This window comes from Myotis yumanensis, unplaced genomic scaffold, assembly GCF_028538775.1.
Source record: "Myotis yumanensis isolate MYYU_CA2020_CCGP unplaced genomic scaffold, mMyoYum1.0.hap1 SCAF_2, whole genome shotgun sequence".
Classification (NCBI taxonomy): domain Eukaryota; kingdom Metazoa; phylum Chordata; class Mammalia; order Chiroptera; family Vespertilionidae; genus Myotis; species Myotis yumanensis.
The window spans coordinates 67,916,743-67,931,279 of NW_027223753.1; the positions used below are offsets into that span (position 1 = coordinate 67,916,743).

At 38.2% G+C, this 14,537-nt stretch overlaps 1 protein-coding gene across 2 annotated transcripts in view; it reads right to left on the reverse strand.

Moving 5' to 3' along the window:
• LOC139003546 (guanylate-binding protein 6-like) overlaps positions 1-5,459 on the reverse strand; it is a 34,622-nt gene extending 29,163 nt beyond the window's left edge. The window contains exon 1 of one of the 2 annotated variants that reach the window (XM_070405553.1): positions 5,257-5,459. The gene's annotated coding sequence lies outside the window, so the exon portion shown is untranslated. The remainder of the gene's footprint in view (positions 1-5,256) is intronic. The other variant, XM_070405554.1, reaches the window with a different exon arrangement.
• Between the last annotated feature and the right edge of the window lie 9,078 nt (positions 5,460-14,537).

Below are 14,537 nucleotides of genomic sequence, written 5' to 3' on the forward strand. Positions count from 1 at the left end.
ACCAAGTGCTGGTTCTTTGAAAGGATGAACAAGATTGATGAACCTCTAGCCAGGCTCACCAAGAAGCAAAGAGAGAGGACCCAAATAAACAAAATCAGAAATGATAGAGGCAAAATAACAACAGACTCCACAGAAATACAAAGGATTATAAAAAAATACTAGGAACAACTAGACAACCTAGAGGAAATGGACATATTCCTAGAAAAATGCAACCTTCCAAAACTCAATCAGGAAGAATCTAAAAATCTCAATAAGCCAATAATTATGAAGGAAATTGAAGCAGTCATGAAAAACCTTCCAGCAAACAAAAGCCCTGGACCAGACGGCTTCACAGGGGAGTTTTACCAAACACTCAAAGAAGAAATAAAACCTATGCTCCTCAGACTATTCCAAACAATTCAAGAGGAAGGAACACTTCCAAGCTCATTCTATGAAGCCAACATTACCCTAATACCAAAACCGTATAAAGACAACACAAAGAAAGAGAATTACAGGCCAATATCCCTCATGAACATAGATGACAAAATCCTCAACAAAAATTCTAGCAAATAGGATCCAGCAGTACATCAGAAATATCATACACCATGGCCAACTAGAATTTGTCCCAGGAATGCAAGGATGGCACAATATCTAAAAATCAATAAAAATAATATATCACATAAACAAATTGAGAGATAAAAATCACATAGTCCTATCAATTGATGCAGAAAAAGCATTTGACAAAATCCAACACCATTTCTTGATAAAAACCCTCAGCAAAGGGAATAGAAGGATCATATCTCAACCTAATGAAAGCATTATATGACAAACCTACAGCCAACATCATATATATTCAATGGGCAAAAACTAAAACCATTTCACTTAAGAACAGGAAAAGACAAAGATGCCCACATTCACCACTCCTCTTCGACATAGTACTGGAAGTGTTAACCATAGCGATAAGAGAAGAAGATGAAATAAAGGCATCCAAATTGGAAAAGAAGAAGTAAAACTGTTATTATTCACAGATAACATGATACTGTACATAGAAAAATCTAAAAACTCCATCAAAAAATTATTCGACTTAATAAATGAATTTGGCAATTTAGCAGGATACAAAATTAACACACAGAAATTTATGGCATTTTGATACACCAATAGTGAACTTACAGGAAGAGAGATTTAAAAAAACAACCCTATTTACCATTGCACCAAAAAAGTTTATTCCTAGATACCTAGGAATAAACTTAACTAAGGAGGTAAAAGACCTCTACTCAGAAAACTACAGGACACTGAAAAAAGAGATAGAGGAAGACATTACTGGAATAATATACCATGTTGATGCATTGATAGAATCAACATCATTAAATGTTCATATTACCCAAAGCAATCTATAGATTCAATGCATTTACCATTAAAATAACAATGGCATATTTCACAGACCTAGAAAAAACTATCCAAAAAATGCATGTAGAATAAAATAAGGCCCTGAATAGCTGCAATCCTGAGAAAGAAGAACAAAGTAGGAGAGATCTCAATACCAGATATCAAGCTGTATTACAAGGCCACTGTTCTCAAAATGACCTGATACTTGCACAAGTACAGACATATAGACCAATGGAATAGAATAGAGAATGCGGAAATCAACCCAAACCAATATGCTCAATTAATATTTGACAAAGGAGGCAAGAACATACAATGGAGTCAAGATAGTCACTTCAATAAATAGTGTTGGGAAAATTGGACAGATACATGCAAAAAAATTAAATAGACCACCAATGTACACCATACACAAAAATAAACTCAAAATGGATAAAGGACTTAAACGTAAGATGAGAAACCATAAAAATCCTAGAGAAATCCATAGGCAGCAAAATCTCAGATATATGGCAAAGCATTAATTTTCACAGATCCAGCTCTTAGGACAATGGAAACTAAAGAGAAAATAAGCAAATGGGACGACATCAAAATAAAAAGCTTCTGCACAGCAAAACAAACCATCAACTAAACAACAAGAAAGTCCACTGCATGGGAGAACATATTTGCCAATGTTATCACCAATAAGGGTTTAATCTCCAACATTTATAGGGAACTCATACAACTTAGCAAAGGGAAGGTAAACAATCCAATCACAAAATATGCATCAGACCTAAATACACACATTTAGAAAGAGGACATAGAGGAGGCCAGGAGACATATGAAACCATGCTCAAAGTCACTAATCATCTGAGTGATGCAATTCAAAATGACAATGAGGTATCATCTCACACCTGTCAGAATGGCTATCACCAACAAATCAACAAAGGACAAGTGCTGGCGAGAATTCGGAGGAAAAAGGAACCCTCGTGCACTGCTGGTGGGAATGCAGACTGGTGCAGCCACTCTGAAGAAGAGTATTGAGTTTTCTCAAAAACTAAGAGTGGAACTCCTATTTTCCCCAGTGATCCTACTTCTAGGACTATATTCCAAGAAACTAGAAACACCAATCAGAAAGGATATATGCACCCCTATGTTCATAGCAGCACAATTTACAATAGCTAAGATTTGGAAGCAGCCAAAGTGCCCATCAACAGATGAGTGGATTAAAAAAATGTGGCACAACCTACACAATGGAATACTATGCCGCTATTAAAAAGAAGGAACTTGCCATAACCGGTTTGGCTCAGTGGATAGAGCATTGGCCTGCGGATTCAAGGGTCCCAGGTTTGATTCCGGTCAAGGGCATGTACCTTGGTTGCAGGCACATACCCAGTGGGGAGTGTGCAGGAGGCAGCTGATGGATGTTTCTAACTCTCTATTCCTCTCCCTTCCTCTCTGTAAAAAAATCAATAAAATATATATATTTTTTTAAAAAGGAACTTTCATCATTTGCAACAGCATGGATGAAACTGGAGGGCATTATGCTAAGCAAAATAAGCCAGTCAGAGAAAGATAAATATCATATGATCTCATTCATATGTGGGATGTAATGATCAACATAATTTGATGTACAGGAAAAGATCGATCTAGAGACAAATGGTAGGGAAGGGGGGCGTTTAGAGAGCAACCAAAGGACTTATATGCATGCATATTAGCATAACCTATGGACACAGACACTGGGGCGGTGAGGGCTTGCCGGAGCTGAAAAGGGATGGGGGAGGGGGTCAATTGGGGAAAAAGGAGACATATGTAAAACTTTAGAAAAAAAAATGGTGGTACATCTACAGGATGGAATACTATGCTGCTGTAAAAAGGAAGGAACTCCTACCATTTGCAATGGCATGGATGGACCTGGAGAGCATTATGCTAAGGGAAATAAGTCAGTCAGAGAAAGATAAATATCACATGATCTCACTCATTTGTGGAATATAATGAACAACATAAACTGATGAACAAAAACAGATCCAGAGACAGAGAAGCATGGATCAGACCTTCCAGACACAGAGGAAAGGCAGGGGAGAGTGGGGGTAAGGGGGAGAGATCAACCAAAGGACTTGTATGCATGCATATAAGCCTATCCAATGGACACAGACACTAGAGGGGGTGGGGACACTAACGGGGGGAAGGGGGCAATGGGGCAACAAGGACACATAAGTAAGACCTTAATCAATACAGAAAAAGGTAAATAAAACAAACTCTATAAATAAATAAAAAATATCCGTGTGAAAATATCAAGTGGGTCTGCATAATTCCTGGACATGTCTGACCTAGGACTTTGTTAGGGTAGGGAAAGTACTTCTTATATTCCAGGAAGTGCTGTGCTGGTCCTTCCTAATTTTCAGACAATACCAAGAATGAAGCTGAGCCAGGCGGTGTCCTAAGCTAGTTTGAGCCCGAGCAGTGAATTATAGCCTTATAATGAGACACCCTGCTCCTTTCCCAACTTTTAAAGATCTGACTGGGAGCTGGGGGTGAGGCCACAATCATAATGCATCCCATTTGTGTCTGACTGGTTTCCTTCCTTCCTTCCTCTTTCTCTTTTTCCATCAAATAAATAAAGGCATCCCAGAGCTCTCTGAGCCAAGTATGCTCTTGAGAAAAAACTTAAATTAACTAAAAATGTAAAATTTTAAATGTTGTGTAAGCAGTGAGTCTAATGTGGAATTAGAGTAGGACCATAAGTCCAACCTAGTGCACATTACAACGAGGAACACTGAGCTCATGCATGAAGAAGCTGCCTCCATGCCCCAACCCATCCCATTAAGCAGCCAGAAACCCTAATCTCTCATCTCTCCATGCACCCACATTGTCTGCTACACTTGCTGCTGTCCTGGTTATGTGAAGTCCTACTAGGCTGTCACATCACAACTGCAGTTGCTAAAGCCAGCAACTGAGCCCTGTAGTTCAGGCTACCAGGTTACAGGTGTCCCTACATCTCCATTCCTCAGTCCATTTTGAATCAGAAATTGAGAGGCTTAAGCTCAGGACCAAGTTGCTTGCAAAGGCAAGTTGAATTCCCACTTCTGTCCCACAGCTCCTCAGGTCAGTGTGTCCCAGAACAAACTCCCAGATCCTTCTCACTCCTCCTTGCTCCCTCTCCTCCTCCAACTTTTCTGTTGCTACTTTACAGAAGTTTAAAAAAAAAAAAAAAAAAAAGCTGAGGAATTTTGTTTTCATTCTTACAGAGGACTCAGCAAAACAACTGAACCTAAAAACAATAATTGATGTAATTTTTTGGTAGGGTCTAAACACTTGGAAACTGCAGAATAAAACCCAGCTTAGACCTTATAGTTATTTTTAATAGTTGATTAAAATATGTGAGAATGAAGTATTTCATCTAAATACCACTTTATAGAATCTTGGGAACTCTAAATACAGTTCATACAATAAAGAATGTTTTAATATTTAAATTGCAGGGTAAGGATAATCTCTCTGTTTTTTTCACTGTCCCACAGACATCAGGGAAATGTGTGAGATGGGGAGGAGGAAGATGGAGGAACTGACTGCAACCAGCGCTTCTTAGGGAAGGGAAGTTTTGTTCCTCAGTCACAGAAAGGACTTCAGCCCCTTCAAGCAGGTGATGTAGGATGCACTCCTCCTTCTCCCAGGCAGGGCTCTTTGTGCAGCCTGAGAGGGTGCCCAAGAGGGAGCAGCCCAGCCCAGGAACAAGCTGTGTCCACTGCTGCCCTGCAGCAGCCTTCCAACCAAACAGAGGGGCTGAGCTGCCCCCAGCTTATAGTCCCACAGGTCACCCCTCCTCTGCCCGCACCGTCGGCCAGCTGCCTCCAAGGCAGATGTTATTGTTGATGTTACTTAATGAACATGTGCAAGGAAATCCAAGTCTCTGAGCGAACTTACCTTTCTCCTAAGCTGCAGATAGCGGATAAGTTCTTGCCTCTAGCTGCTTCACTCTTCCTGAGTCTGGCTCCCCAGAGTGCTCACAGTTCTCTTTAGAAGCTGAAAATCAAGCCGGATATTACAGCGAAGCAGTTTTCAGTGTGGTTGAGAAGAACCGAAATCGAAAGGACACATCCTTTTCTGGGAAGTTACGTGCTGGATTTTTATCTCCTCTCCCCCTACCCTGGAAGGCATGCAGGGTGATGACATTTCTTTCACATCCAGCTCCGAAATCCCAGGCTGACACCGCCTCCTCATGGGGCTTGTGTTCCCTGACCCCACAGTGAACACAGCTGCAGGGCTGAATGTGAGCCAGTAACAGCAGGCTGGCAGGTCTGCAGCCTGTCTCTCAGAGGTACTTTGGAAAGGCAATAAGGTGTTTCTTACTGTTGTTGTTTTAATTTTATGCTATGACTGCCTTTTCTTTTCTGGCTTTTTGAAAAACTTTTATTTTTAATTTATCCTTTTTCATTATCAATAACCGTGTGCATAAAACTCTCCTATTTTCCTAATCAAGAGATAGACACTAGTATTTTGTTAGCATATTCTCCCACTTACTGTTGCGTGTTGTTTTTCTTTGTGGTGGCTCTGTGGAGGATTGTAAGGGTTCTGAGTTTATATTTGGAGTGTTTCTTTCAATGAAATAACATAAAAATACAAACTCAAATGTGAACATTCAAAATGAACAAAGAAATCATAACCATCAACAAGTTTTTAAAAGTTGACAAATGCCACAAATATTAGTTTGTTTTCTGGGTTTATCTTCTGTTAAGTTTCATTCTTCATATTTGCATTTTCATCTGAACAATAATTCAGAAAAAAATATGTGATTATAAAGGATTCCACACTGTTAGAGTTTTAAAAAAACTGTGTAATCAAAGTATTTTTTGTTACACGTGTTGTCTCCTGGATGGATATAGGTAGGAGTTGTGTTGTTAGAACAACTTCAGGTTAGTTTCATTGCCTATTTTTCTCTGCCTAGAATATTCTGAGTTGGTTTCAAAGACATTAAAACATTAATTCCACTTTCACCAATATGTTTGATATTTTGCTGCCTATAGATTCTTCTAAGATTTTTATGGTTTCATGGCTTACATTTAAGTCTTTCATCCATTTTGTGTTTATTTTTGTGTATGGTGTAGGTTGATGATCTAGTTTCATTTTTTTGCTTGTATCTGTCCAATTTTCCTAACACAAGATAGTCTCTTCCATTTATTGAAGAGACTATCTTGACTCCATTGTATGCTCTTGCCTCTTTTGTCAAATATTAATTGAGCATAATGGCTTTGATTGATTTCTGGGTTCTCTGTTCTGTTCCATTGGTCTATATGTCTGTTCTTATGCCAGTACCAGGCAGTTTTGAGAACGGTGACTTGGTAATATAGCTTGATATCTGGTATTGTGATCCTTCCAACTTTGTTCTTCTTTCTCAGGATTGCTCACACTATTCGAGATCTTTTTTTATTCCATGTGAAATTTTGGAGAGTTTTTTGTAGATCTGTGAAATATGCATTTGTATTTTAATGGGAGTGCATTGAATCTATAGATTGCTTTGGGTAGTATGGACATTTTAATGATGCTGATACTACTAATCCATGAACACGGTATATTCTTCCACTTGTTTATGTCTTCCTCTATCTCTTTTTTCAATGTCCTATAGTTTTCAAAGTATAGGTCTTTTACCTCCTTGGTTAAGTTTATTCCTAGATATCTTAATTTTTTTGGTACAATGGTAAATGGGATTTTTTTCTGTTTTAGTTTCTCTTTCTATGAGTTCATTATTGATGTATAAAAAAGCACAGAATTCTGAGTGTTAATTTTGTATCCTGTTACATTGCCAAATTCATTTGTCTGTTAGGTTTTTGATGGAGTCTTTAAGGTTTTCTATGTACAATATCATGTCATCAGGTAATAAAGACAGTTTTACTTCTTTTCCAATTGGATATTTTTTATTTCTTCTTCTTCTTCTCTGATCACTATGGCTAGCAATTCCAGCACTATATCAAACAGGAGTTGTGAAAGTGGGCATCCCTGTCTTATTCCTGTTCTTAAGAGACATGGTTTTAGCTTTTGCCCCTTGGGTATGATGTTGGCTGTAGGTTTATCATATATGGCTCTTATTATGTTGAGGTATGATCTCTCTATTCTCAATTTGCTGAGAGTTTTTATCAAGAAATGGTGTTGGATTTTGTCAAATGCTTTTTTTTTGCATCAATTGACAGGATTATGTGATTTTTATCTCTCAATGTGTTTATGTGATGTATCACATTTATCGATTTGCTGATGTTGTACCAGACTTGCATCCCTGGAATAAATCCCACTTGGTCATCGTGTAAGATCTTTCTCATGTAATGTTGGATCCAGTTTGCTAGAATTTTGTTGAGGATTTTACCATCTATGTTCATCAGAGATATTTGCCTCTAATTCTCATTCTATGTAGTGTCTTTATCCGGTTTTGAGATTAGGGTAATGCTGGCTTCATAGAATGAGCTTGGAAGTGTTCCTTCCTCTTGAATTTTTTGGCGTAGTCTGAGGAGGATAGATTTTAGTTCTTCTTTAAATGGTTGGTAAAACTATCCTGTGACGCCATCTGGCCCAGGGCTTTTGTTTGCTGGAAGTTCTTTGATGATTGCTTCAATTTCCTCCTTAGTAATTGGCCTTTGAGATTTTTAGATGCTTCCTGATGGAGTTTTGAAAGGTTGTATTTTTCTAGGAATATGTCCATTTCTTCTAGGCTGACCAGTTTGTTGGACTACAGTTATTCATAGTATTTTTTTTACAATCCTTTGTATTTCTGTGGGGTCTGTTGTTATTTTGCCTCTTTCATTTCTGATTTTGTTCATTTGCGTCCTCTTTCTTTGATTCTTGGTGAGCCTGGCTTCTTGATGAGCCTGGCACCGTGCCTCCTTCAGCAGAGGTAGCACAGGACAGGCCTCAGCACTGCCTGTTCCCAATGCTGCCCCTTCCACGGAGGCAGCCACAGAGGCAGCAAGACAGGCCTGGTCCCAGTACCACACCTCTGCAGAGGCTTGACAGGGTTCAACCTGCTATGCCTCAACCTCTTACAGCCCCTCCACCAGCTGGCCTGGCCCCAGAACTTTGGGGGCGGGGCCAGCACTTAGAAGCAAGGGCCGAGGGCTGGCTGCCGCAGTGGCCAGCAGTGGCAGCAGCAGCGAGGTGATAGGGGCAGCGCCTTCTCCTGATCAACCTGTTCATCCCCGCAGAGGAGAATATCCTCTGAGGGCTTCTGGATTGTGAGAGGGGGCAGGTCTGGCTGAGGGACCCCCTCTCCCCTCCCCCCCCCAGTTAATGAATTTTTATGCACCAGGCCTCTAGTATTTTCATAAAGAATTTCATAATTTTATGTAGGTGACTTTATTAACCTTTTTGTTTATGTCTTTATTTGATGTCACAGTTCAATCTTTCCTTTTTACTGCAATACTCTTTTTAATATATGTTTTTATTGATTGATATCAGAGAGGAAGGGACAGGGAGAGATAGAGATAGAGATAGAGATAGAGATAGAGATAGAGATAGAGATAGAAACATCAATGATGAGAAAGAATCATTGATCGGCTGCCTTCTGCATGCCCCCCACTGGAGATCGAACCCTGAACCCAGGCATGTGCCCTGACCGGGAATTGAACCCATGACCCTATGAATACTGCGTATTCATAGGTCAATACTCAACCACTGAGCCATGCTGGCTAGGCTATAATACTATTGTTTTAAGCTCAGGTATCATATCTTTTGTTTTTAGTTCAAATTTTCATGTTGCACCATGATCTGTCTGAAATTTATTTTTGTTAAAAGTTATAAAACAATCTCCAACTTGGTATTTTTCATATGGCTACCTGTACTCCAGATACTATATACTAAATATTCCATAATTCAAAACACCGAGTCATCATATACTGAATTGCCTCACAAATTTGAGTCCTCTTCTAAACTTTCAAGTCTATTTTGTTGCTGTTTATATATTTATGGGTCAGTACCTTTGTGCTAATTGTTGGAATGTTTTATTATGTGATTACTATGTGTCCTCCCACATTTATCACTGTTGTTTCAAAATTCCATTGGACACGCTTGCTTTTAGTGTTTCCATATCTAGGTTAAATTAAGTATTTCTACTTCCAAACAAATATTTGTGCCATATTTATTTCAATTATATTAAATGCATTCATTCACTTATAAAGATTGACATATGTATGTCTATCTTTGTCTCAGTAACATTTTAACATTTCTTCATATATTACCTATATCTTGATTATTTTAGTCTAAGGTATTTTATTTCTTTTTATGATATTGCAAATTTAGTCTTTCTTCCACTGTATCTTTTAACTTGGTTCCCATTTCTTTATATTAGCTATTTCCATCAACATGCAATTTATTTTCTGTATTATAGATCCTTATAGCTTTTAGAAATTACTTTTTAAAACTTTCTTTGAATGAAAAAAAAGCATGACACCTATACTTCAAAAGCTAGCCACAGCATTATATTACTAAAATAAAATAATGCTCATTTAAAGAATTCCTTAACAGGAATTTTAAAGCCTACTTCATTTATGTGCTCATAAATGTTTTCTCTACAATAACTATCCTAGCAGTACCGTATAATCCCATATGGAATACACTGCCAGCTTCATCGGGGGAAGAGCCAACACTGAGCTTTCATTGCTTTAGTTCTTTCAATCTCTTTTTTGTAGAGTATATTTCTGTTCCTTTACTCTTCAGATTTCATTCTAAGTTCTTCATGAAGTAGTTCCTCTAACTTTTAAAAATCTTCAATTATCAAGATTTGGGGTTTGTATTTAATATCAGTGGCTAAGCATATATGCCTATTTCCAATATTTGTGTATGTTTGGACTTATGATTTAAACCTTCCTAAGATTTCCTCAGCACGTTTTTATTGGGCATGGGAAGAGATTGTTAATAGTCAAAGCCTGAAAACTATCCTTATAATATGTTTCACTCACATGATACTCTTTGAGAGGAAATGTTGGTTTGATATTAATGAATTCTCAATCCTAATTAAGTCTGTTTAACCACCTACCTCTAAAATATATGGAATGCTGACCCTATCGGGAAAACTGATTATCAAGCTCCATGTTGGGTCAAAGAAGAATGTCTGTGCTTTGTAGGGTGATGCAGACAGATCTACAAACAAATGTAGGAAAATTTAGAGCTTTCAGCATATCATACTTTATATCAAGTCAAATCTGGGATTTTGATTTATTTCAGAAGTCTCTCTTGGTTATAGCAAGAACCCTGTTAAATTTTTATATTTACAATTTATAGATCATGAGGAGTAAGGCCCTATTCATTGGGACACACTGAGACCTTCCTAATCACTTCCATTCATTCTTCTTTTTTCCCAAACCATGCTTTTCCTATGTTTCAGTGAGTCAGGGTTATTCTAGAAAATTCCACTTGGAAGACCAACTAAACTCAGGCGTCCCCAAGACCAGCCCTCCATGTCAATGATTTACTAGAAGGACACTCAGACCTCTTGGAAAGTTTTATGCAAAAGGAACAATTCATTAGAGTGAAATGCAACAAATTAAAACCAGCAAAAGGTGCATAGGCTCAAGTCCAGGAGAGACCAGACACAGACCTCCAGTTTTCTTCTTCCAGGAGAGTTGTATAGACAGCATCCCATCCTCCTAGAATCATGTGTGTGACAACGTGTATGGGATATTGCCAACCAGGGCAGCTCACCCAAGCCCTGGTATCTAGTATTATAATTGGAGGCAGTCAAGTAGGCATGGAGGGCGCAGTGGCTGGATTTAGTTGCAAAGATTCCAGTCCCTTTAGAAGTCAAACTGAAACCATGTACCTAGATTTTCACCATAAATCACATTGTCAGCATAAACTACCTGGTATGGCCAAGGCCTCCACATATTCAAAACATTCTTATTAGGCAGGATATTCCAAGGGATTCAATGTTTCCTTCCAGGAGTTAATGCCACACTTCTCCTTGGAATGTGAAGAAATAAAAGCCTACTGAATCAACCTTTATTGGATGTGCTATAAGAATAAAGAAGGTGATGTCTTTAGAGGGATTTAGGAGTCTACTTTTCATTCACTCATTTGTTGTTTCACTAATCAGCTGAACTACATCCAGTACAACATTGGTTCTCAAATTTAATTCATTCCTGAAGGCTGTTCAAGAAATAATTTGTTCACAAACAAAATAATTTTTCCCCTTTAGAAATAATGTAAATTGAATTCATTCCGGACTCCCAAATGATTTCCTGTTTTAACCTTTCTTATATACATTACAGTTTAATGTACAGTATAATCTATAAACAAGCACTTTTTTCTAAAATTTATCAAACCATCCCCTACTAACCTTAAATCCATCACTTTCAGCACTGGTTCCAGGGGTCTTTCAGGAGGTCAGGTTGTGACATCTTCACTTTTTCACATATCATGCCTCCAAAATGCCAACTGCTTTTAATTTATCCAAATCAACAATAGTTTTCGTACCTCTTCAGTTGCCTGTGATCATTGTTTCTTTCACACCCTTAACAACATTGGCCCTCTTGATGGCCTCTTTGTATTTTAAAATTGTGCTAATTGTCCATTTCATCATCAACCAAAGCAAAAAAAAAGAATAAGGAAAAAAGAAAAACACACACACCCACACACACACAAAATATTCACAGCACAATTTCCTGAGATATTAACAACACAAGGTTTAGCAGTAAACTAAACCTTGTTTGTGTCTTCAGAGACACTTTTTTGTTAAGCTGATGTATTAGCATGAAAGTTTTGTTCAATGACCGAACAACTTGTTTGAGAACCAAATTGTACAAGATGGAAGACATTTGAGAAGGGAGATATAACTGTGCAGCTAAATAGTAGGGCAAAAATGTAGGTTTTAAAAGCAATCTTAAATTTAAATTGTAACTTTGATATTTACATTAATCCTTCTCAGGGTATTCTTTAGCTCTTAAAATAAGTAAGTGTGTCAATGTGTATGGGTTTGTGTATTCTTGAAAAGCAACATTTTTATCACAGTTATAGTATTTGGCTTTACCCATTCAAGTACATTTATACTGCTTTCATTTTTTTGATATCTATGGGAATATCCTTAGTTTTTGGCAGCACATAATCTGTAGTTCATTCTTTAGTATTTAACTCAGAGCAAATTTTATGCTGGGAACTCAGGCTCTAAGACACTCTGTCTGAACAGATGAGACATAGTTAATAACTTGGAACAGTCCAAGACTATGTGGCTGAACATCCATTCCCTTACCTAGGAGTTCATTCTCAAAGCTTTTGTTTGCAACTTCATGATGGACTTCATTCTTCTTAAGTTATTCATTGGAATAAAAAACACTTTCTCAAATTCAAACATATGTCTCCAATTACCTGGCATCCCAAAGGGCAAAGCAGACCAAGGAATGATTCCCATTATTTCATGACATTTGGGGAATTTCAAGGACTAGCTGAGACCTTGATGTGACACTGTCTCATGACTTTTGCAGAAATGACCTCTCCTGGATGGTACTGCAATCAGACATAGAACTGCATATATCACCTCCTATAACTTCATGCAAAACTATTCAAAAAGCTTATGTGAGTGTAATAGATTTTACTGAAAATGGGGGAGAAAATCTTTTGCCCTATGATTTCTTTGCCCATCACAGCTTTGAAGAGAACCATGAGGTCTTCAACCCACCAAAGCCCAGCCCCATTTTATCTTGCTGGTTCCACCCGCCTCTCCCTACTTTAATCTATCCTTAACAGACTACCATGCTTTTAGAACAGTGATGGCAAACCTTTTGAGCTCGGCATGTCAGCATTTTGAATAACGCTAACTTAACTATGGTGCCATTTCACATGTAGAAATTTTTTGATATTTGCAACAATAGTAAAACAAAGACTTATATTTTTGATATTTATCTTATACTAGAAGCCCGTTGCACGAAGATTCACACAATAGGTCTTCCTTCCCCTATCTGCCGGCACTGGTTTTCCTCTGGCACCCGGGATCCAGGCCTTTGGTCTGGCCACAGCGGAGAAGCCAAGCCTTCTCAGTCTTTGGTCTTTACTCGGGCCAGAGCCTTCAGTCTTCACTCCACACCTGTGTATGCAAATTAACCGCCATCTTTGTTGGGTTAATTTGCATAGTTACTCTGATTGGCTGGTGGGCATAGTGGAATGACACCAATATGCATGTTTCTCTTTTATTAGTGTAGATATTTAAATGCCACTTAACAAAGAAAAATCAACCAAAAAAATGAGTTCACGTATCAGAGGTGACATAGGTTCACCATCACTGTTTTAGAGCAACTAAACTTTCTCTAACAAAGCAACTAGGCACCAGCTTTTATTGCTGAGGTTTCTGCTGACATTTACATCCCTATATTCTCCCCTCTGCTTCAATAGACATATTAATGAATTTTTACAAATATACGTTTTCTTTTCTATCAAGAATTGGGGGTCACCCCTGGCCAGGATGGCTCAGCTGGTTGGAGTGTCATCCCATGCACAGAACAGTTGTTGTTTCAATTACCAGTTGCCAGAAGCCAATTCCAGCATATCAGCAGAGCTGAATCATCTGGAAATGGCTGAGGGCATTTCCCCAAACCTGAAAAGGATTCATAAACTGCTTGCTACCAGATAGCTGAGGGCATTTCAATCTACATGTTATTGCCTCCTCCTGGACAAACACCTGAACAGCCTAAGGCAATTCTTCCAATCTGACAATACATTCTGTAGACTAAACCCTGGCCTTTGATGTGTATATCTACCTTGTCTTAGGACAATTTAATAAAAAGCAAAGGATCCTGAGACAAGGGAGAACTTAGTTTGTTTAGCTAAGTCTTCTCAGACTCCCCAAAATGCCTTTCAAAATTATGTTTTGTCTCTGGACTCTTTATTAATTTACACTCTTTATTTATTAATGCCTTCTCCAGATTCCTGAACCCTTCAAGATGCTGGATTAAGACACCTGGCATTAACTGGTCTGGGCACATAACCAGGTTGTGGGTTTAATCCCTGGTCCTAGAGGGTTTGAGGGTTTCTCCCTCACATTGATGTTTCTCTCTCTCTCCCTCTCCCTTCTACTCACTCTAAAATAATTTCTAAAAAGGGAATTGGGGGTCAAATGTTAAAATAATAAATATTGTTTAGTCTTTTTGTAAAATGGTATCCCAATACCTATTCTGCTATAAGAAAGGAGGAGGCTGTATGTGAACAATTCTACAAGAGCAAATAGTGCCCACTTTTGT